This window comes from Aulostomus chinensis, chromosome 4 (genome assembly GCF_037954235.1).
Source record: "Aulostomus chinensis isolate RoL2024-O1b breed Wild chromosome 4, RoL_Achi_v1.0, whole genome shotgun sequence".
Taxonomy (NCBI): domain Eukaryota; kingdom Metazoa; phylum Chordata; class Actinopteri; order Syngnathiformes; family Aulostomidae; genus Aulostomus; species Aulostomus chinensis.
In genome coordinates this window covers 4,529,146-4,551,284 of record NC_141323.1, presented here as the reverse complement: position 1 = coordinate 4,551,284, position 22,139 = coordinate 4,529,146, and the positions used below count along the sequence as shown (strand labels likewise).

At 44.1% G+C, this 22,139-nt stretch overlaps 1 long non-coding RNA gene across 2 annotated transcripts in view; it reads left to right on the top strand.

Annotated features, from left to right (window-relative positions):
• Window positions 1-8,451, top strand: part of LOC147262366 (uncharacterized) — a 136,250-nt gene extending 127,799 nt beyond the window's left edge. The window contains exon 5 of one of the 2 annotated variants that reach the window (XR_015112539.1): window positions 7,606-8,451. This is a non-coding gene — a long non-coding RNA (uncharacterized LOC147262366). Of the gene's footprint in view, window positions 1-1,361; window positions 1,523-7,605 lie in introns of those variants that run through there. The other variant, XR_015112540.1, reaches the window with a different exon arrangement.
• The last annotated feature ends 13,688 nt before the right edge of the window (window positions 8,452-22,139 follow it).

Below are 22,139 nucleotides of genomic sequence, written 5' to 3'. Positions count from 1 at the left end.
TGTTCCATGACATTAAAGCCATCAATAAATACCACACTTGTGAATTTTACAGGATTGTGTCTTAAAAGCGGCTGAGTGACTAAGCGAGCCTGCGGACGTCATGGTGGATATAAAATGTCATCTTAAAACAGAAACAGCGTGAAGCTCATTATGTTGGCGTCGGTCCTGCACGTACAACTTCAGTTCCGTGCTTCTTACCTTTGCCTGTACGCTTTCAAAATCAGAAAAGCAGCGTTCATATCAAGATGAGCTGAGATTATTTTAAGCATTAATCCAAGATGGAGTCTATAAACCCCACTGGCCTTTGATGGAGGCCCTTGGATGCGCTAACATCCAATTCTTAATAAGAGACATCGTTTTTCCCTGATATGGTTTTAATGTCCTATTCCTCTGGTATAATGGGCTTCATGTTCACTTCACATGTTCTCATGTCATTCTGTCGATATTAACTGACAACAGCAGCTGAAGATTTTCTCAAGGTTTTTTAGGCTTTGCAGTGAAACGTGCAGGTCATGATTGCGTTGCCGTTGCATTATGAATGAAAACACCTCAAGGACATTTCCAAGAGTGCTGGGAATCGTAAAGATACACGCTCCTTGAGTTGTTGCCGTTGCATCTTTTCTTACACGATCATACACACACACACACACACACACAACAGTGTGGAACAGTTTGATGATGATTGTGTGCGAGAGGCGGATCCTCTCTGACCACAGGCTGATTGAATCTGCGCCGCTCCCTGACTGGCTCTTCTCTCCAGGTGCTTCATTCAGCGGAGACATTAAAGGTCACGTTTGAACTCGGGTGGTGTGACAACCGAGCAAGACATCAGTTTCACACTAAAACACACACACAAAAGCTTGCGTGGGGAACACACAGACAGAGAGCGGGAATGTTGATGAACAGTACCACATTCAAACACGCACAAACAATAACTCAGTCCTCGCTGGAGGGACAGCGATGACCTGTCGGGGGAGGGAATACGAATAAACTGCAGGGGGTTGTCGAAATATGTTTATCTTCATTACCGTGATAACGTTGGTGTAGTGACGCCTGTTGAAATCAGTCAGTTTGAAAAGGCAAAGTGACAAATGTGATCTTTTGAAGTGGAAACCACACAGATGTACATACAGTATGTGCTGTTCATGTATGTTTTAGTATTTAATTTAAGATGAGCTCAGGTACTGCGGTATTAGAGGGAAATTTAGTGTTGCAGCAGCAAAAAAGGAGTTTTCAGGTTTGATACTAAAAAAATACACTGTGATAAAAATGTAAACCAGTAAAAAAGTGAGTTAAAAAAGACACAAAGATATGTATGAATACTTCTTTCTTTTTATTGGCATCTTTCCATGTTTTTGCAGATGAACACACATCAGTACCTGTTGGTGCTGGCTGGAATAAACCATTAAACAACGAACCAGGATTCACTGGTACCTGTCGGTGCTGGCTGGAATAAACCATTAAACAACGAACCAGAAATCACTGGTACCTGTCGGTGCTGGCTGGAATAAACCATTAAACAACGAACCAGGATTCACTGGTACCTGTCGGTGCTGGCTGGAATAAACCATTAAACAACGAACCAGAAATCACTGGTACCTGTCGGTGCTGGCTGGAATAAACCATTAAACAACGAACCAGATTTCACTGGGTGTGATAGCCCTTCGCATTCTCGCAATTTTTTGTAAGCGAACTTCAGGAATGTACAATGCAAAAGAAAAAAAATAGAGAATGCAAACTAAGCTTCTTAAACTGGATCGATGGGAGTAACCTGGGTTACGCAATGTATGTTTTTGCCAGAAGATGGCGGTACAAGCAACATCACTATAGGTCGTTTTGGCCGTCGACTACAAGAAGTCATCAGTGCTGCCGAGGAATGTCTTTCATTTGGGAATGTTGTAACTTTTATGACCAACTAGTATCGGACACGTGTATCCGCGAAGACGCCAGAAGCTGAAACAGCTGGTCAGTCGTTGGAGCTGAAGATCTGCAACATCACACCTTGATTACTCAGGCAAAACCTGACTCAAGCAATTTTATTTTACAAAAAAAAAAAAAAAGGGTTGTCTCAAATCATGAGCGCTTGCAATGTGATGCTTCGAAATGCAAAAACAGTGTTGTAAATTCTTTCCTTCCTTACTGGCGGAAGGATTTTGCAGGTTTTTTTCAGTCCTGGAACTACGGTTTTGCGAACCCTCTCCGTCTGCCGCCGGTGCCTGAGGCAAGTGCTGGGACTGAAGCAAGTCTTTGGGTTTGGTGCTGCGAACAAACACGTCGACATCACGTGTTGGACTGCTGATTGTAACAGCTTTAAGAAAAGTGTTATGATACTCACCGAAAACCAGAAGCTGAACATAAACAAGCAAATCTTGCAGACGAAATATTAGATAATTTCATATAGAATGGAATAGTATTTGACCTTATAGGGCTTAAATCTTGTGGTTTGTAGCATCCTCGTCTGAGCTGTCGCGTGTATTTTTTACCCTGTTATTATGCCTACTGGATGCAAATGTGAGGTTACACTCTCCATCTGTATGAGTGTGTGTGTGTGTGCGCGTCAAGCCTTGATAAAGTAATGTGCGGTGATCAGTGTGAGCTGGTCAGTGGGATGTGAAGGACAACAGTTGACCACCCAGCTGCTGCTGCTTCTGTTTTTAATTAAAGAGAAGAAAAAGAAAGATGGAGAGAGAGAGAGAGAGAGAGAGAGAGAAAACTACAACAATTTTCAGTGATTACTCAAGTGCATTTTTTTTTAATTGTTGCCAAAAAAAAACTGTTAGATCTATGAGTTCTACCTTTAGCTGTCAAAGTAAAACAGCTGGATCACGTCACATTTCAATCCGTGACCCTGGGAGAGGAAGACCATTCATATTTCAGCAGCTGGTTTTTTTAGCTCCCTACGAATCTCTGTCATGAGAAATGTAGATATTTGGACTGCGAACCCCGAATCTTATCAAGCCCATTTCTATTGTTGTTTTTTTTTTTCTTTCTGGGATTGTGTTTTAGTAACATAAAAAATGTATGCCGCTCCACTTGAAAATTAACACTAAATCGATGAAGAAAGAGGCGGAGAGAGGAGGGAAAACCTGAAAGGATGCTGACTAATTGAGACAAATGAACAACAGCAGAGAGGTGCGGAGGAGAGATGGCAGTGAATTTATCTAGTCTGTCTTTTGCCCTTTACTTTTTTAAAAAATTTAAATTCACATCCTGTTTTACTCATGCATAGCTTTTTTTAAGAGTAATTTGAATAACAATATGAAGCTCCGAACAGTCCTTCTCTCCGTTCTCGCACATTTAGAATCTATAAATCATGTTTGGCAAACTCATTGTTAAATGAGCTTATATAATATAAGTCATTGTGAAACATTCCATTTATTCTATGTGTCACAAGCAGTACTACAGGGAGGTTTCCTAAATATTATACAGTGGAAACAAAATTACTTTATTCTGACATAAAACTCTATGTAGCCAAGAGGTTACCAAGCTATTCGTTATCATTCCTGACAGTGTGAGAACGTGAAGAAACTGATTATTTTTTCTCTAAAACTCGCTCTTGTCGAATTTGAATCCGCCCACTCCAACAGAATCAGTAAAAGCGAACATATTCTCTAAATAATAAGGTTTTGGCTTGTGTGTGTGAGTTTGTGGACCTCTGGGAATACTGGCCATTGACTGGTGGAATTCTTTGTCCAGGTTTTTGTATGATTTGCGTGTAGACCTGCTTTCAAATACATCTCAATTCTACTTCAGCGTGCCTCCCTAAAATGGTCCGTTACTGATTTACTAAACACCCAAAGTCTCCGCATGAATTGAAGACGAAGGCATTCCAATAGAGCAAGTTGCTGTTGCTACATTTGCAGCTTTAGCTAGCGTGCAGGGATCCCTTGTCTTGTGCAGTAATTAGCTCGCTTGCTAGCGAGCTAGTTAGCGTGCTCACTAGTATATACTCAGTACTGTTATTGCTTCCTTGAAGCGTTTAGCTCTCATATTGCCACATTTTGAAAAAATAAGATAATTTAAAAAAAAATGATCAAGAAACATTCTAGAAAAGTAAGGTTCAAGTAGCTAAAGTCAGCAACCACCAGTGTTGGGTAAGTTACTGAAAATGAGTTACTAGTTACTGCTCCCAACAAGTAACTTAGAAAGTTACTGCATTCAGGGGGAAGTATAATTTGAGTTACTGTTATTTGGTTTAACACAAAAAAACAACAACACACATACACTGTAGTACTTTCGTAAAGTACTGCACTTTTGAAGCCTTGCCTCTTTTACATGGAACCTACTCTGCTGCTTCAGCCGCCATGAATGTAGCCCTGGTGACCCTGATCATGTGACCGGAGCAAAAACCCACTGACATCATGCACACAACATTTCTGTACAGAGAAATGCTTGTAATAGCGAAGCTAACTGAAGCCTTTCAGATTTCAAAGCGCCAAGTCAGGTGACAGACACAGCAACAAGTTACTGACTTTGAAAATAAGCCAGATTACTGAAAAAACTTATGGAGTGACCTGTTATGTAGTACTGCAGTACTCCCAACACTGCTGACCACACACGTTATTTCATGATCACGTCTTATGTGCAGCTGTAACTGCAGACAGAGGTGGCATCCTTCATTCACTGATGCTTCCAAGGGATTCCCTACAGACGGGGGGAGGCTTTCCCCAGCTGCCCCTGAATGGGAGAGGAAACACTGAGAGCGGCCGTTTTGTGTACAGCGAGAGCAAAGAGGCTCCGCGTCGTCTCGCCTGATTACTTTTCTCCTCAGTTTGCCAAAATGTCATGCCGTGCTCTTAACAGGAACGTGGAACAAAGAAAGTTATATGATTGCTTCCAAGAAAACGACAGATGTAACACACAGCAGCACAGAGGAAACGGGAGCGCCGGCAAAGGTCTGTGTGCAAGGGGGGGCGAGGACACACAGAGGCGATGATCACAGCTGTCGTGGAGAGGAACCAGGCTTGGCGGCAGAGGTTACGCAGAGAGATTCGATTCTTAGCCTCCTGCAATTTGAGTTCCAGAGGAAACACTGACCCGCTGCACGAGCAGGATAACGGCAATTATCAGGTTTCGTTCAGTTGTTAGCTAAAGATGACCCGATCCTCCATGATCAGCGCCAGAGGAACATGTAACACGTGATTGTACCTCCACCGCAGCATCCAGGGGGGATTCCTGGAGTTGCGTGATCAGTGTGTTTCAGTGAAAAGACAAAAGTGATCAACTGATGATGGGATTTGTCTGTGGATCTGACAACTTGTTTTTATGATTTTTTTTTCAAAGTGGAAACATCTTGCCAGACCACTACTCCATGACCTGAGAGACCATGTGGTTGCTTATCACTGGGCACCACGGTGTGACAGAAGGGCAAAGACGGCAGGACGTGTGCCACATTTCCCACCGCTGTACTTTGACTTTGTCTCTCCGTTTTGGAGGGCATTAACAGAGTTGAGCTCCTGTGAAAGCAGTTAAATTATAGATAACACGCACAGCAGGTCGCTAATATGTTACCCAGAACCAGTAATCAGAAAATAAATCATTTTTGTGTCAAAGTAGGCCTTTTAATAACGATGACATGAACCTGAACCCCTCAGGTGTGACGCTCAAGTTCACGAGGGTATTTCCGGTATTGTGGCTTCACCTGTACATCAACTCTGGTACAAGCTTCGTCTATCAATATCAAATAAGGCAAACGCAACAAGCTCACGAGCCGTGGCGTGGGCTTCGCTGTCCCGCCAGTCAGTTTAGAGCACCAAGTGTATCCGACTCTTCATTTTTTTTTCTTTCTGGCCCAATCACTCTGCCACTGTGCAAAGTCTGTGGAGTTCTCCCACGACGCTTCTTAAGTAGAGCAGGTCTCGCACTAAATTAATTTAGACCCAACGATTCCCTGTGAGGAAGCACCACGGCAGTGAACAACTTCCTTTAACAGTCAGAAAAATGGAGCAAGGGGGTGGCCATCTGCCTCGACCAGCTGGGTTGGACCAAAGAGAGAGACAGAGAGCGAGTGAGGGCCAGAGTTCCGTAGACAACAACAAACAATAACAGAATAAAGCTACATGTCAGGGGTTAAACTGAGAGCTAATTGGTTCGAGAGCTTTATTCATGCCCTTGCTTTACTAGTTTTAGTACCACAACGCTGACCTGGAGTAAACACAGATTTCCTGCGTAAGCGATCCCGTCGAGTTGATGTGGGTTTGTAACACGTGACGTTCAGACTCTGGAGCCTTGATCTACGCGCCTGTATAGAGTAATTCCTGGCAGTGACCTTGTCAGTGGTGCAGTTGGTAAAAGGCCCTGTGGCTGTGTGACTGTCACAGCTGATCTGGGGTCAGAAACTGCTGCCGTTGGCCTCAAAGTACTGCATTACCAAGCCAACTTACTCATTTATTTAAATGTATTAGTATCCGAGATTCTTGATATGACTCAGCTGACCTCTGAGCTTTTGGCAGTAACTTCTAATGGATCAATTCATTTCGAATTGCAATTGCTGGTTATTGTAAACTCAAATAAAGCATAAATTGTATTCACAGCTTGAATTTCGTGCAACCAAATTCAGAATCGGCTTGTAGGGTCGACAGCATTTTGGGATTTGGAGTGAAAAGACAGAGATGAGTTATAAAAAAGGCACAAACTTCCATTTTTGTGGGGTGGAGGGGGGATAGAATCGAGCACTTTAGAAAGATGGAAGTGAAATCGGACTTGCCTGGTGAGTCGTCTCAGCAGAATCAAGCCAAAACAAGCGGGTGGCTTTTGTTGACACTTGCTGCTGTTGTTGTTGGGAGCAGCTCCGTCACACGGAAACCGTCTCCGTCCGGCAGCCTGGGGGGGGGGGGGTTTGCCCTTCGAGTTTACACGGAAACTTCTTTGTCCTCTCGACATCTTGCACTTGCTGAGTTCACCACTGATTGCTGGAATTATCCGATTTGATCTGAGAGCAGATTTGACGGCTGTGTTGTTGAGTTAACTAATCCCACTTAGTTCAAAGACACGTGACAACAAGTAGTTTGACATCATCTTCATCACGTCTTCGGACACCTGCCCGTGGCCGTCATCGCGGCGAGTCGACGTCGATTGCGTGATTTGATTTTTGATCTGCATTGGCAGACAATTATTCTGCACTCTGAGATGAACTGTTTTGAAGAAGCGTTGTAATTGGTTAATGAGTCGGAAAGGGAAAGCTTCTTGATCTTATTTCCAGTGCTTAATTAACCTTGGAGTTGGAGATTTCCCTGGGTGCTGGGGACAAGGCAGGGTTGTCTTTGTCTCCGTCTTGCTTCTGTTGCTCTCTCTCGGCTCTATGTCCCCCCCCCCTCACACACACACACACACATCCCCCTCAACCCCCCTCCCCCCCACAATGTCAAAAGGACTGTGAGCTCCGCTTGTGTCCTTTTACTGGCAAATCTTTATTGACTACATGCAAATATGCAGATACTTGTGCACGTACAGATCTGAGACCAGATAATGTCTCTGCAACTTTTTGCTCACGTATACTCTCCTTTCTCTTTCTGTGGGGCATTAAAGTCCAGAATAGAATGATATAAATAGCCCCTCGTCCCCTCCGCTCCTCCTCTGACTCTCTTTCTCTCTCTCTCTCCCCAGGCCAGCCCAGTTCTGTGGCCCCGGGGGTATGAACCCAGTTCTGACAGAATTGATCTCTGTTTCCCCGTCTCCCTCCCTCTGTCCGTCTGCACCCTTGGGTCCGCAGAGACGAGCACCAGCTTCCACAGCCGGCCCTGCACCAGACCAGAGTGTCTTGCCCCCCCCCCCGTCCTCTCCTCTATTCTCCTGTCTCTCTCTTCCCTCCCTGCCTCTGCTCCTCTATGTATCCTTTCCTCTCGACTCACCACTGCGTGTCTATTAATCTTTCAATCTCTATTTTTGTGCTTCTGAAAAACGTCCTCCTTCTTCACCCTGAGTAGGAACTTTTTGTCTGTCCAGCCCTCCGTCTCTCTCTCTCTCTCTCTCTCTTCACCTCTAAGCACTCAACACGAACCAAACACTGCAAGGTACGCGTGTTAGTGGTCCAGCCTGCCCCCTTGTAGTAGTTATTTTGATTTAGTGAATGTTAGCTGGCGCAAGTGGCAACTTTAGGGTTTTTCTATGGTGCCGTTAGCTTAGCATTACCGTTACCGGTGGTATTTTAGCAACACTAATAGTGTTATACCCACAACATAAATAAAAACAAATGCTTTCAGATTGTTGAGGAACATGAGATGAATTGATTTGACGTTCAGGAAAAAATGGCTGATAGTGCCTGTGTGATAACCCCCCCCACACACACACACACACACACACACACACACACACACACACACACAAACTGGAAACAACTTCAGATCTTGTTAGCGCTGTACATGGCAGCTCAGTAATAACATGGTAACAGTAGGGTAATGAGCAGGTAATACATAGGTAATTAATAGGCAATAAGTGAGTAAATGGGTAATATTACACTGAAATTAATGAAAGATGGTAATTAGCTGCCAAAATAAAGTTTGACTAATAAAGTGATAACACATTTGACTATAACAGCTAACCAGAACTCTTTTCTTTCTTTTCTCATCTCTAATTGCAATATGTAGGTTAAAGGTAACCTGCTGGAAATAAAATGTTATTATCAGCTGTGGTGTGATATCAATTGTGTAGCAACCTGGTAACGACGATGTAATGCATAATGATACAACAATAGTGTAATTATTTCAACGTGATGCTGTAATAATCTTTTTGGAAGTCAAAAAGGGTTGAATGATGTGAGTCTTGTGTGATTAAAGCACAGCTGTAGTGTGATTTACTGTACATCCTCATGCTAAAATGCACCATTCAGAGCTGATATCTAAAATTGTTCTCCCAGGGAACATGCCCCCAGACCCATGGAGCCCCCCCGGGGTTCACATCAGTGTCACCTTCTCCACCTCTCATTATTATAACTCCTGCGCTCAGTTTGAGTATTAATACTTTGCCACGAGACGTTTGTGGTCTTTGACGTTTTTGTATTCATCCACTGAGACGTATTCCCTCTGGGGCTCTGTTTCAAACTCGTTAGTTCCTGACAACCAGGACTCCAAACTGCCATAGAAGGCATTCTCACTGGAATGTAAATGAAATGTCATAAACATTTTTTTTTAACCAGGAGGAGAGTTTTACGCTTTCTTGCCAGTGTTGAAGAGTTCAACCAGTCTCAACAGGTGATTTTTACTCCGTGCAGTCATGAGATGGAACCACAAATTGCTCTTGATTAAGAAACTCAAGTGATGCTCTCTCCTTCCTGCGAGCGCTTCTCTCGTTGCCAGGTGAGCTGGTGCTCGTTCCACACCTGTGAACAATCTTCCTTGCATCCTCCTCCAGATTAATGGCAAATGATTTGTTTCTATCAAGTGCCTCTGTGTTTCTCTCTCGTTGCCCTTCTTCCAGGTGCAGGGCCACATTTATGCCTCCTTTCTTTTTTTTTTCCCAGCCATTGGAGAGTTCCCAGTTCTAGACCCCTTTTGTTCTTTCTTGTTCTGCCAAGTAAGCTTTCCTCCTCCTCCTCCTCCTCCTCCTCCCCCTCCTCCTCCTCCTCCTCCTCTTCTTCCCCTCCCCCTGCTACCCCTTCATCCTTGCCCCGTTCCTCCATCGCTCCCTCCTATCACAGACACAGCCATATGGTCGGGTGCGGCCCAGGCCTGCCCGGCTCTCAGCCTCGTTTAAATTCACAGCCTGCGGGTCATTCTGCCGCTGTGGTGGGACGACAGACAACGCCACAGAGGAAGGGCAGCCCAAAGCCCAGACGGGAGGAGACAGGGAGGACACAACTGCAAGAGCAGAAAATGCAGCCTAAAATTCTTAATTAGAGACTCCAAAGTTAAAAAAAAAAAAAAAATTTAATAAATGAACGCGCACAAAATCTACAGTATGTGAACTTTCTGACGTTGGAATGAAACAGAGGGCAAAGTCACATGACCGAAGCAGGTGGTCGTATGACATTGAAATAACAGTGGAGAATCAATGGAGCCGGATACATGCGCGTTCATTTAGATGACCCAGATTCAGCTGCTCAGTCATGACAAAGTTTTTATATACAGCCAGTTTTTCTACCTTGCTAAATCACAAGTGCTCCAACATTTGGTTCCCCATGGTACAAAATGACGAGGCCTTACAGAATATTAAACATTATAACTGATCTGGAGGCTCCAACGTCACACTGGCAAGTCTGGAATGTCCCAACGAGACATGTATTCAATACCTCAACCTCACACAAAACATGAAAATAGTGACGCAAAATTAAAAATGCACGTACATCTAGAGCTCATGCCTCCACCATGGTGAACTGTGTTAAACACATCTGCCCCAGAATTGAATCCCCTCCACCACAATTGGTGGAACTCGGCTTCGACCAGACACACAGATCCTTCCTCGACCGCTATCGTGATCACTATTAATCATCCTCAACTTTTCCGGGTCCAGGTCGCCCCAGCAAGGAAGCCCAGACTGTCCTCTCCCCAGCCACTTCCACCAGCTCTTCCAGGGGAATCCCAAAGTGTTCCCAGGTCAGCCAAGAGATATAATCCCTCCAGCGGGTCCTGGGTCGGCCCCGAGGCCTCCTCCTGGTCAGACATGCCTGGAACACCTCCCGTCCAGGAGGCCTCCTCACCAGATGCCTGAACCACCTCAACTGACTCCTCTGGACATGGAGGGGCAGCGGCTCTACTCTGAGTCCCTCCTGAATGACGGAGCTTCTCACCCTGTCTCTCAGGGAGAGAAGAGCCAAGTCATTTCAGCCGCTTGTATTCACGATCTTGTTCTTTCAGTCATTACCCAGAGCTCATGACCACAGGTGAGGGTTGGAACGTACATTGACTGATATATCGAGAGCTTCGCCTTTTGGCTAAGCTCCCTCTTTACCACAACGGACTGGTTTAGCACCCGCATCACTGCCGACGCCGCCCCAATCCGCCTGTCAATCTCCCGCTCCATCCTACCTTCACTTGAGAACAAGATCCTGAGATACTTAAACTCCTCCACCTGAGGCAGGACCTCCCTCCCGACCGGGAGTGGGCAGGCCACCCTTTTCCGGCAGAGGACCATGGCCTCAGACTTGAAGGTGCTCATTCTCATCCCAGCCGCTTCACATTCGGCTGCGAACTGTCCCAGAAAGAGCTCGCCGTCGTGGTTTGATGGAGCTAAGAGAACCACATCATCTGCAAAAAGCAGAGACGACATCCTCCCACCACCAAACTCCACCCCCTCCTTCACCTGACAGCACCGAGAAATTCTGCTCATAAAAGTTATGAACTGAACCAGAGTCCAACCCCCACTGGGTACAGGGCCCGAAGGACACTCGGAGCTATGCTGTCAGGGTCACCCAAGGCAGACTGGTTCTTGGCGGAGGGCCAGACAAAGAACGGTTCAAAAAGACCCTAATAACTGGGTAATATTTAAAAAAAGGATCCACATTTGTGTTCATGCGCGGCAGACAGGAAGCAGTAACTTGGTCCTGCTTCATGTTCAGTTTTGACATTTTGAGTCTTTATTTGATTTTCAAGAGGAAATGAAGTCAAGCAGAGACAGAGCGGTGCACAGATGCACTGTTGTCATGTTTCCATTTTTTTATGCAATCAATTTCTAAAGGAAAGACAGAAATAACATGTACATTTAGGATTAAAAGCTCCACAAAAAGTGAGCCAAACCTCCCTTTATTATTCAAAATGAAGCTTTCCTATCTGACAAATACCCAGAGAACAGGAAGACAGAGCACTATAGATAAAGTCAGAGTAAGGGATGTAATTAGAGAAGAAAGCCGTTGAGGAAGAGTACTGGAGGAGGAGAAAATGAGGGAAGAAAACCAGGCAGAATGTAGAAGAGTTTTGAGGAATGGAGCTCAGCAGCAGATTGGAGAGGAGAAGACAAGCCGAGAAAAATACACAGAGGAGAGGAGGAGTGGAGCGAAACAGCAGGAATCAAAAGAGAAGAGGTGTGAAATTGAAACCAATAAATCCGGAGCAGATTCCTACAGTGGTGGGAGCCACGCTGACCGGAACACGCAGCCAGCTCGTGTCCTCTTTTTAATTTGAGCTCAGTGTTTTTGTCGTGGAGGGAGACGCCTGTGTTGGATGACGCTGGGCTCCACACAGGACAACACACCTACTTTGACAGTTACTTGAAGAAGAGTAAAGGTGCAAAAAAGCTGTTAACCATCGCAATATTACAAATACTGCAGGAATATTTGTCTTATTTCATAACATTGTGGAGTCCGTAGGTCAGTCTGTTTGTGGATGTATTGTACTGCCTATAGTGCCACGTTCGTCGCTGTGCCAGTTCCTGCTACTTATAGTGGTTGCTGAAATGTCTGAATATGAAGGTAAAGAGAAATCTAAAAGAGAAAATGAACTCATAATTGCCACCGAATGTGTGTGACACCTTCATGAAAAATGATCAATACTCAAAATATTGATGTTTACTGCGATTTTTAAGATTTGGATGCGCACTTTTGTAAAACTGTTCAAATTGGTTGTGTGAATGCGGGTTTTTCTCCAAATGCGGCAGGAATTTTTGTGGACTTTGGAAACCTCACATTTATAAACCATCCATCCATCCATTTTGTACCTCTTATCCTGTTAAGGGTCACGGGGAGGTGGAGCCTATCCCAGCGGCTTTTGGGCGAGAGGCGGGGTTCACCCTGGACGGGTCACCAGTCCATGGCAGGGCCAACACATAGAGACAGACAACCATTGGCTCTCCCCTACGGTCAATTTAGAGTCTGGATTAACCTGGTCCCTCTTGATGTCTTTGGACTGTGGAGGAAGCTGGAGTACCAGAGAGAACCCAGCAGGAACAGGGAGAACATGGAGACTCACCCAGAAAGACCCCATGCCCGAGCCGGGACTCGGACCCGGAACCTTCTTGCTGTAAGGTGACAGTGCTGACCACTGCGCCACCGTGCCGCCTGTTTATAAACCCTTGCATTTATTGGTAAATCATTATCCACATTTGTAATCAAACACATGTCTCATGGTGCACATGTATGAATTGTTGCACACATTTAGGGACATTTTAGAATCCTTGTACATATTTGCACATCGCTGCGCACTTCTGTGAATTTTTCCAGCCGTCGCCCCTCATTTGTCGATCGTTGTACTTGTTTGTAATTGTACACTTTGTCAATTGTTCTACACGCTCTCCAAATCTTTCGCCGTCGCTGTACAAATTCGTGCATCTTTGCACGAATTTGTACACGTCTTTAAATGTGCAGTACTCATCGGAGTATCGAGCCCTCCTAAAACTATCAATAACATTTGATCAGTTGAAGTTCTCGCCTGTGGCGACGAGCAATTAGAACAAGTACAGCAGCACAATTGGATTTATTAAATTAAAAGGAAGTCGTGTTTCATGAGTCGTCTTTCACAACGTTTGTAATTCAAGCAATCGATCATATATTGAGAATGCAGGTTATTACGACTTCAGGTTTTTTTTTTTTTAAAGGGTCTGATTGTATAAAACTAAACTTCATGCTCTATGTGGCATTATTGCACTTTATCATGCGTGGAAAACAAAAGAATAATACCATAATGGAATTGCTTCGTATCTTGACAATGCCGAGGATTTATTCTGGGGAACATTGTTAGCGGGAAATGCATTTTGAGCCGCTTGAAAATGTCATCACTTTGGCAACGTCACTTTTTCGATTTAAACCCTCTCAGATGATGTATGAATGCGGCGCGGCAACATGACACACGCTAATTGACTGAGGCATATTGTGCGGATATTCTCTCCACTCATCCACTCAAGATCTCGAATCCTACACTCAACCCCCAGCCCCCATCAGCCCCCCACCCCAACCTCCGTCTCTCCGTATAGTGTCAGCAAAGTACGTTGCTAAGATTCTTATAAACTTTCTTTCTGCCAAATACGCTTGTTAATATTCCCCATCTGGAGATCTCTTGCAAAATCTGATAAATGATTGCCGGGCCTACCGCTGACAGTGGGCTCTTGCCAGCATACATCAGAGTCCAAAGCCCCCCTCCTGCTTTATATGGGGCTATTAGAACGAGCTCCCAGGCAACAAACCATACATAGCAAATGTGCCTCTTTAGTAATATGATAATTTATAAAAGGCACCAAGTGAGATTTAGTGAATATTCGGCAGAATTCCCCCACATACTTTGTGCTTAATAGATGGTGTGTGCCTGGTCTCTTCAGGACCGCACCAAGTGTGGGAACTCCTGGGGATGATGGAGTGAAGGCCGACCGCGCGCTGACGGCTTTTAATAACTAATGAAAATACTGGAGGGTGCATTTGCAAAGAGGAGGATTAGGAGAGGAGAGGAGGAGACCAAGGGAAAGAAAGAATAAAGGAGGACAACTGGAAAGGGCTTTTAATGTGTCTCTTGAAGAACGCCGCCATGTTCCCCCCATAAATCTCTACAGAAGCTAATTGATCAGCGCCGTTTGGCTTGAGTCACATCTTGTTCCTTTCAGATCAACACTGGTGTTCTTCTTTTCTTGCAGCTTCTTTTCTGAGAAGAGTAACACAAACTCCCCGCTGAGCTTCATATTTGATTAGAAAAGCAACAGTCAAGCCTTCGGGATCAAATCGTCGGAAAACATTGATTAGGTTACAATCCAAAAAAGCCTCAGTGTGACAACATCCTTTGTCATCTCGGATGTCATGCTTCATTCGTCAGAGTCTACTGCTGGATACAGCCTGCCAGTGGGTGAGTCTGTGTGTGTATTTGTGTGTGTGAGCACATTTATTTAAAGGTTCAGTTAGTTCGCACATCCATAAAGTCTTTCTCGTCTTATGAGGCGAGAATAATGGGAACGTTTGTGGGAACCATCACGAGCCCTGAGGCACACAGATGATCAATTATCCACAAAAAGAAGAGGAAAAAAGTATTCATTTGTTGCTACGCAAGTAAATTCTATTATACCCTCCTGACATGTATGTGCTTCAAATGACCATTTACCGTTTTAATTGGCAGTTTGCTCACAAAATATTTTCTACTTTACAAAATACTTTGAATTATTGCTTTCAGGGGGACAGGATTCAGTGCTAGCTCCGCTAGTTGGAAGTGAACAGTACTCTCCTGCTTTTCAATGTTTGGATTGGACTCCTTTTCACGGCAGGATCCTGTTAAAAGTTTCCGAATCACATACTTAGTCGCCTCATACATGGAATCAAGGCTATATTTGCAGCTTCCAGGCAGCAGCCAACAGTCACGGAAATACTGATAACAGGTGGATTTGGGCAAACATAGAGCACAAAGTACTTTTACTGACATGAAGGATGCAAATGTAAATAAAAAATCAAAACAAAACAGAAGGCACATCAGAATAGCTACTGGAATGGTAAACTGTAAGAGCAACATAAATGTGAGCAGGAAAAGATTGTATTCGAAACTTGGTTTAAGGTTTTAAGATGAAGAACTGAAGATAAGACCATGTAATCCTGCAAGCTTAGCTTAGATATTGATGATAATAATATAACCTATAAAATGAATGTAATCTTAAGAATCCTTCTCCGCTAATTACGGACGCTCTCGCACTTTTAAAACTCGCTGTTGCCATGGTTACGCAGACTCACTCGTTGTTAAACATAGTTTATTTTCTCCCACCAGTAATGTATCCTCCGTCAACATGACTAAATCGTATGTGAATAAAATCATTAAAACGAGGAGCAGGTGACTAGTTTCTCTCTACATGTTGATCAGCCTTTCTAACCATTTGGGACACAGACCCGATTCTTTATTTCCATCCATCTTTGTCTTCTGCTTATTCCTTACTAGTAAGGGTCGCGGGGGGGGGGGGGGGGCCTATCCCAGCATCTACGGGCAAGAGGCGGGGTTCACCCTGGACAGGTCGCCAGTCCATCACAGGGCCAACATAGAGAGACGAACAACCATTCACACTCACAGTCACACCTACGGTCAATTTAGAGTATCAATCAGCCTCGTCCCCAAATTGAGGTCTTTGGACTGTGGGAGGAAGCTGGAGTACCAGAGAGAACCCACACAGGCACAGGGAGAACATGCAGACTCACACAGAAAGATCCCACGCCCGAGCCGGGACTCGAACCCAGAACTGTCTTGCTGTAAGGTGACAGTGCTGACCACTGCACCACCGTGTAGCCCATTCTTTATTTTTTCTTGTCAAATATTAACGGTAGCCAATGGACATATTGCTAATGTTAGCATGTTAGCGTGGCTCAAGGCAAAGCTCTGCCGCAGTGCAACTTAAGGACTGTCGAGGCTGATTTACATGTGTGTTGTCAACGTGTGGCCCAAACACACACACACACACACACACACACACACCAAATAAAATGACTATCATATTAAAGTACTCAGTCTTAATTGCTGTGAGTGAGATGAGGACAACATTCACAACTCATTCGGTCTACATTTCTCTACCTTTACTGGTGTGAAGGTGCACACACACACACACACCTGCATGTTTACCGTTTGCTTATCAAGGGGTTATACAAACTCGCCTTACACGATGCTGCAGCTCGCCTCCGCGCTGGGTTTGCGTTGTTCCTCTGGGACGCGACAGATCCAGAAAGGCATTATCACCTCTCTGCCAAAGCATAGGAATTCAATGAATTATTTGTGTTAGGCCAGGCGGGACCCCTCTGAGACGGAGCAACACAGGAGTCAGTTAGGGAACTTCAAGGCCAGGGGCCAGCGGAGGAACCTGGATGAATCAGTGGGGACCCTCAGGAAACGAGCAAGGGGAAATTAAATGACATAAAAAAAAATGCAAAAGGGGGAGGAAGTGTAGGCTCACACACTCATTTGTTCTACATGGGTGTTCATGCAAGCATTTACCTCCCAAACACACAGATTTACCCTCCATGCTGATTCTTGTAAACAACATATCTAAGAATACATTTAATAAGTTTATGGGACACACACACACACATACACACACTCACACTATCATCAATCTCAGGCTTCTGAGCCCCCCACCCCCACCCCCCGAGTCCTTGGCTCTGTTTTTGGCTCTGTCTCTATGCAGGTAGGAGGTCTCCTGATACTCACCGGTGGGTTAGCTCACCACGCATTAATGCAACATCCTCCCCCATTAAGACCCCATATGTGCCTCTGTAGCTTTTCATCAGCACCGCGGTCCTCCTATCAACCTGAATCCAACCAGAACGTGCACCTCAGAGAGCAACCTGATTCACTGATGGTGAATCACGAGCCGGTGCGTCCTCTTCTATTTTATTTAATTCCTTAAAAGAAAGACCTCAGATGTAATGTTTCTGACCGCGTCGTGTTTTCGTCTAAATGCGGACTGACTCATAGCATATATGCTGTATATTCCATGCTCCAGGACCACACTGGAAATTCCTGTGGGATTTTTCAAGGGGTTTCTTCTTCTTTTTTTTTCTTTCTTCTTCTGTGCAGGGTTTCCTACTGCTGGCCTGTCTTCAAAGCTCTCACATCCCAAACAAACTTCAGAAATTCAGAGAGGGGATGAAGGGTGGGGGTGAACGGGTGGGTGTTACACTGTACCCTATCAACGAGAGCTAAAGAAATTCATGTGATAACCTATTTGGATTTCAACCAATCCCCCCCCCCCAAAGGTGACCTGGGTTGTTGGCTTTGAGTGTGAATTCAATCAGGAAGTGGAACCACGTATAAAGATAGGAAAAGTGATATTGTGGGGGTTATTTCTAATGTAGCATCAAATTACTGAGGAATTGGCTCAGTTAAAAGTGTAAGAGACCACAATTTTGGGAAAGCAAATAATGAAAAGTAGTGCACAATGAAAGTGTAAATTCAGCCGAAAAAAAATGTTGTGTATTGAAACAAATATTTCCAAAAAAACCTATCAGGTCCAAAATGTTCTTAATATTTACATTCCAGCAATTTGGCTGACAAACCGCTGAGGATCTCTGAGCTAAAAGCATGAACACATTGATATCAAGTAGGCACTGCCCGCAGGAGCTGCCAGGTGTTGGATTAACCAGAGAAATGGCTGACAAACGTAAGGCTTTGTTTCACTGTCCATCTCAAATACTGTCGGACCAACAAAGGAGCAAGACGAGGGCCAGTAATGGTTCAGTGTGTCTCCGCTGGTGAATGACGATGAAGATGAGAGACCAAAAGCGGGTGAAAAGCCATGCTGAGGTGGCTGCTTTTCTGCTGGGCAGGTAAGCTAACGGTCGCTAACTAACAGTAGAACCAGGAGAATAGATGAGTACAGCAAGAGTGATGGAGACACTTACTTCCTATACCCAGAGGTATAAATGCTGTCCATCACACTGACTTATTCAATATAAATAAGATTGGCAGAGCAAAATGTGTCAGTAAAATGTTTCCATCCATCTTAACGTGAGCACCATTCGTAAATGTTTACAAGACACGTTAGTTATCTTATCACGAAGCATTAGGTAACATATATATTCGTATGTATTTGTATTTATGTTATTTAAGAAGGTACACTGCTGATTAATTAACATGGGAATCAATCATGTTGCCAGGTTTAGCTATCAAGGCTCATTGCAGTTCCTGGCAGTTCGGTGGCCGCTACACACGAGCACAGACGGGACGTCTGCTCCGGTCACACACAACCCACACGGAGGTGCAGACACACAAACGTTTCAGAAGCACACGTGCACGATACGGACAAATAGAAGAAGGAGTACGGAGTCAGCTCATTTATTGTACTTATTCACTCACGGACTCCCCTTGAGCCACTTCGAAAATGTAATGTATCAGATATTACGAGTTACTCTCATTGAAAGTAACGCATTACAATGTTATTATCTGTCTTGTATAGGCTACTTTAGCATTTCCTTTGCGAAAATACCCACTGAAGTATAACCAGGCATTAAAACGTAGATGTACAAATCCTCTGCCAGGGGTTTGTTCAAGAGAAAGAGACTTGAATTTTCTATTTCTTCTTTCGTCCAGTGGGTAAATACATTTGAATATGTTGCGTGTAAAAATTTAAGGGCCCAGTAATATTTTTCTGCTCACGAAAAGATTAAATATTCGGAACCAAACTGCGTTACCCAGAACTCCCCTCACCTGAGGCGGCTCCCTGTTACCGTATGGTGGTAACTGGCCATTTTTAGTGCATAAAGATGGATAAATGAGTTAATCCATTGCAAAATAAAACTATTGCTATCAACAAGAGGGTTAATTAACACCCAATGGTCACAGCACCTGTAAGAATATAATATTACAGAAACTTTGTCGTGAATATTACTGCATTTTCGCCTAAATGTAATATATCACCGTTACCCCAGCGCTGTTTGTTTCACACATTCAATGATATTTATTGGCAAAGTTAAATAGCACATGTTCTGTTTCAATTATTAACCTCAAATGATTGCCGGACAAGCAGGAGCACATCTGTCTTTGTTTTCGTCACGTTAGAATATATGTTAAATAATGACCAGATAATGACACCAGCAATTTATGCCCCTACATGGGAGATTTCAGCGTTCAGCTGTACTGGTAAAACATGTCTCATACGTCAGCTTTTTAGTCAGGCAGCAACACGTGAAGTTCTCTCGCTGCTCTGCAGGAAGGTGGCATCCTTGTAAACACTCCAGCGGCGCGGCCAACTTCACACCCTTCAACTCTCTATTCAGGAACTTCTCCCACCCGCTGCACCGCAGTTTCCCCCTTCACAACGGTAAAGCGGGGTTGGGAGGAGGTGAGTGTTAGAAGGAGTGAAGGCTTCTCCTGAAGACTAGCACAGCTGAGGTGTCCTGCTGCTCTCAGCTCCCGCGTCTGCTGCACTTTCTAACCAGCAACACTGAGAACTTGTCGTTGTTGTAGTTTTCACTTGTCAATTAAATGTCTTTTAATGTCCGACAACTACTTTTTGAGCTCTAATAAATTCTGTGGGAGCAGCGTATGACCCCCCCCTGACCCCACCACGCTTCACTCCAGCAGCTGCTGCATCCAATCAGCCAGCAACGTAACTTAGCGTCAGCTGGAAGCCTCAGCGGTGTGTCTCACTGTTGTGACATTGGTAGAACTTCAGTGTCAGCCCGACGCGATGCGCATTAGCTTAACCGCAGCTAGCAAGTGAGCTCATCAAGCTAGCAACTAACAAGCTAGCTAGTCTTTGTCAGGCTAACAACGACACTAATAAATATGCGTAAATCTGTGAGGTTTTAAATATCTGCATGAGTGCACAGGTTTATTGCCAAATTAGTATAAATATGTAACGTTACTTTTTGAAAAAAAAAATATATATTTAAGAGGAATGTCCTTATTCTGCTTTAGCACCCCCAGGGTACTGCTGAAGGATGGAAGATACTTAATATTTCCACTATGGAGGTTTTTGTGTTTGGTGAGTTTTCTTTCCTTTTTTACAAATTTTTTAATGCTGATTCATACTTTTTTGTTTTTTTTTTTATTTGTGGATGGCCAAGGAACTGCATGTCCCTTCAATTATTACATGCAAATCAAGCTCATTTCTTTAAAAAAAAAAATTTTTTTTACAGGTTTTTTGTGTTTTTTAATTCAGTAACAGGCTTCTTTTGTCACTCTTTGTGAATATGAAAGGATTGACGCAAATTTGTTTATCACAAGAGTGAACCGCAGTCCCAGTTCAAACTAATCACAAGCAGACTAATTAGATCAACAGCCGATGAAGCCATTTAGCTTTTAGGATTTAAAAACTATTTTCTGCGTACTTGGGACGTATGAAATCAAAATTTTATTGCCCTTTTTTGACATTGAAGTTTACATTGTGTATTTAATATGAGTGCACACAAGTGTATTTTCAAACGTATGATGCACAGATGACTTATAGGGAGGGACTTCTACACGTGTGTCACATTTAATATCAGTTTCTGTCTCAGAAATCCATGTCCACCGGCTGAGAGAGTTCTGGTTGTCCCACATTAACTTGATTGCTGATTGATCTCTTGTTCGAAGTCATTCAGAGTAACATTCTTTAGATTAAAAAAAAAAGAAATCTAAATATAGAATTACAGCTAGAAGAAGTTATTTTAACAAACAATTGGACAAGACAAGCACCTTTATAATTCCAGGTGTGATGTTCATCAACCTCACCCTAAAAACAATTTCTCTCTGGCCTGTACCAGTGTGTGTGTGTGTGTGTGTGTGTGTGTGTGTGTGTGTAGGGAGAGAGAGTGGGAACGACTCGTACAAACTAGGCATTTTGTTCCGTGCAGCTGAGCCTCCGTCCTGCTTTCAGCCCATATTCCCAGGCCGGGCCTGCCTACTGAGCTGCGCTCCCCTGCCTGCCCATGATTTGTGGAGCCCACTGGGGAAGAAGCCAGTTCTCCCATAGGTTGAAATCTGCAAACAATGAGCCCTGTGTCCGTGACGGATGGCCTACATCCCTCCCCATTTGTCTGCGCTTTATCCCCATCTCAGAATCAATTGTTAAACCCCAAAGTTTGCTTAACATGCACTCCCTGCAACACCAGAACAAAAGGGGAGGGTGCGGGAAGTAGAGGCGAGCCTGAGGAAGGGAAAGAGAAAGAGATCAATGTTGTCCCGAAGTAGAGGAGTAGATGAGAGGGACTTTCAGTATGACTTTCAGGGTCCTAATTAGGGACAGGACAGCGAGCTACCTCTCACTCTGTGACATTTAGCTGGACATACTTGATAAATGTCACACTGCTGGATACAGCCACGACAAATGGATGCATCAACAACGGCTTAATAACCTTTACTGATAGTCCTGCCAGGAATTCAAATTCTTTTTCTGCTCTCCCTTGCATTCCTAAAACACTACGCCCTAATAATCAACATTGTGTATGGAGTGTGTGGGGGCGGATGCATCGTGTGCATTTGTTGGTGTGTGTTTTAAGCTAAATGAAGTGTATCAGGAGGCTGTCGGCATACCCTCGCATCACATCAATGTGTACGGCTACGTGCTTGTACATAGTTGTATGCGAGTGCCAAATTATCTTGGCTGCGATAGCGGCAGCGAGAGGGAGACCTTTGTAAGCAATCAGAGAAAATGGAGAGCTGCAGACCTCCCTCGTATCTTTTTAAACTTGTATCTCTGCTCGACACGGAGAAGCCACCTGAATTAATCAGCTCCCAAGACAGTAACAATTGGAAAAGAAAAGGCAGAAGATTGAGTTATTCTCTCGGTAATAAGATTGTTCAGGAGGTAAATGTCACATACATAATGTGTCCTAACAAAATGAAATA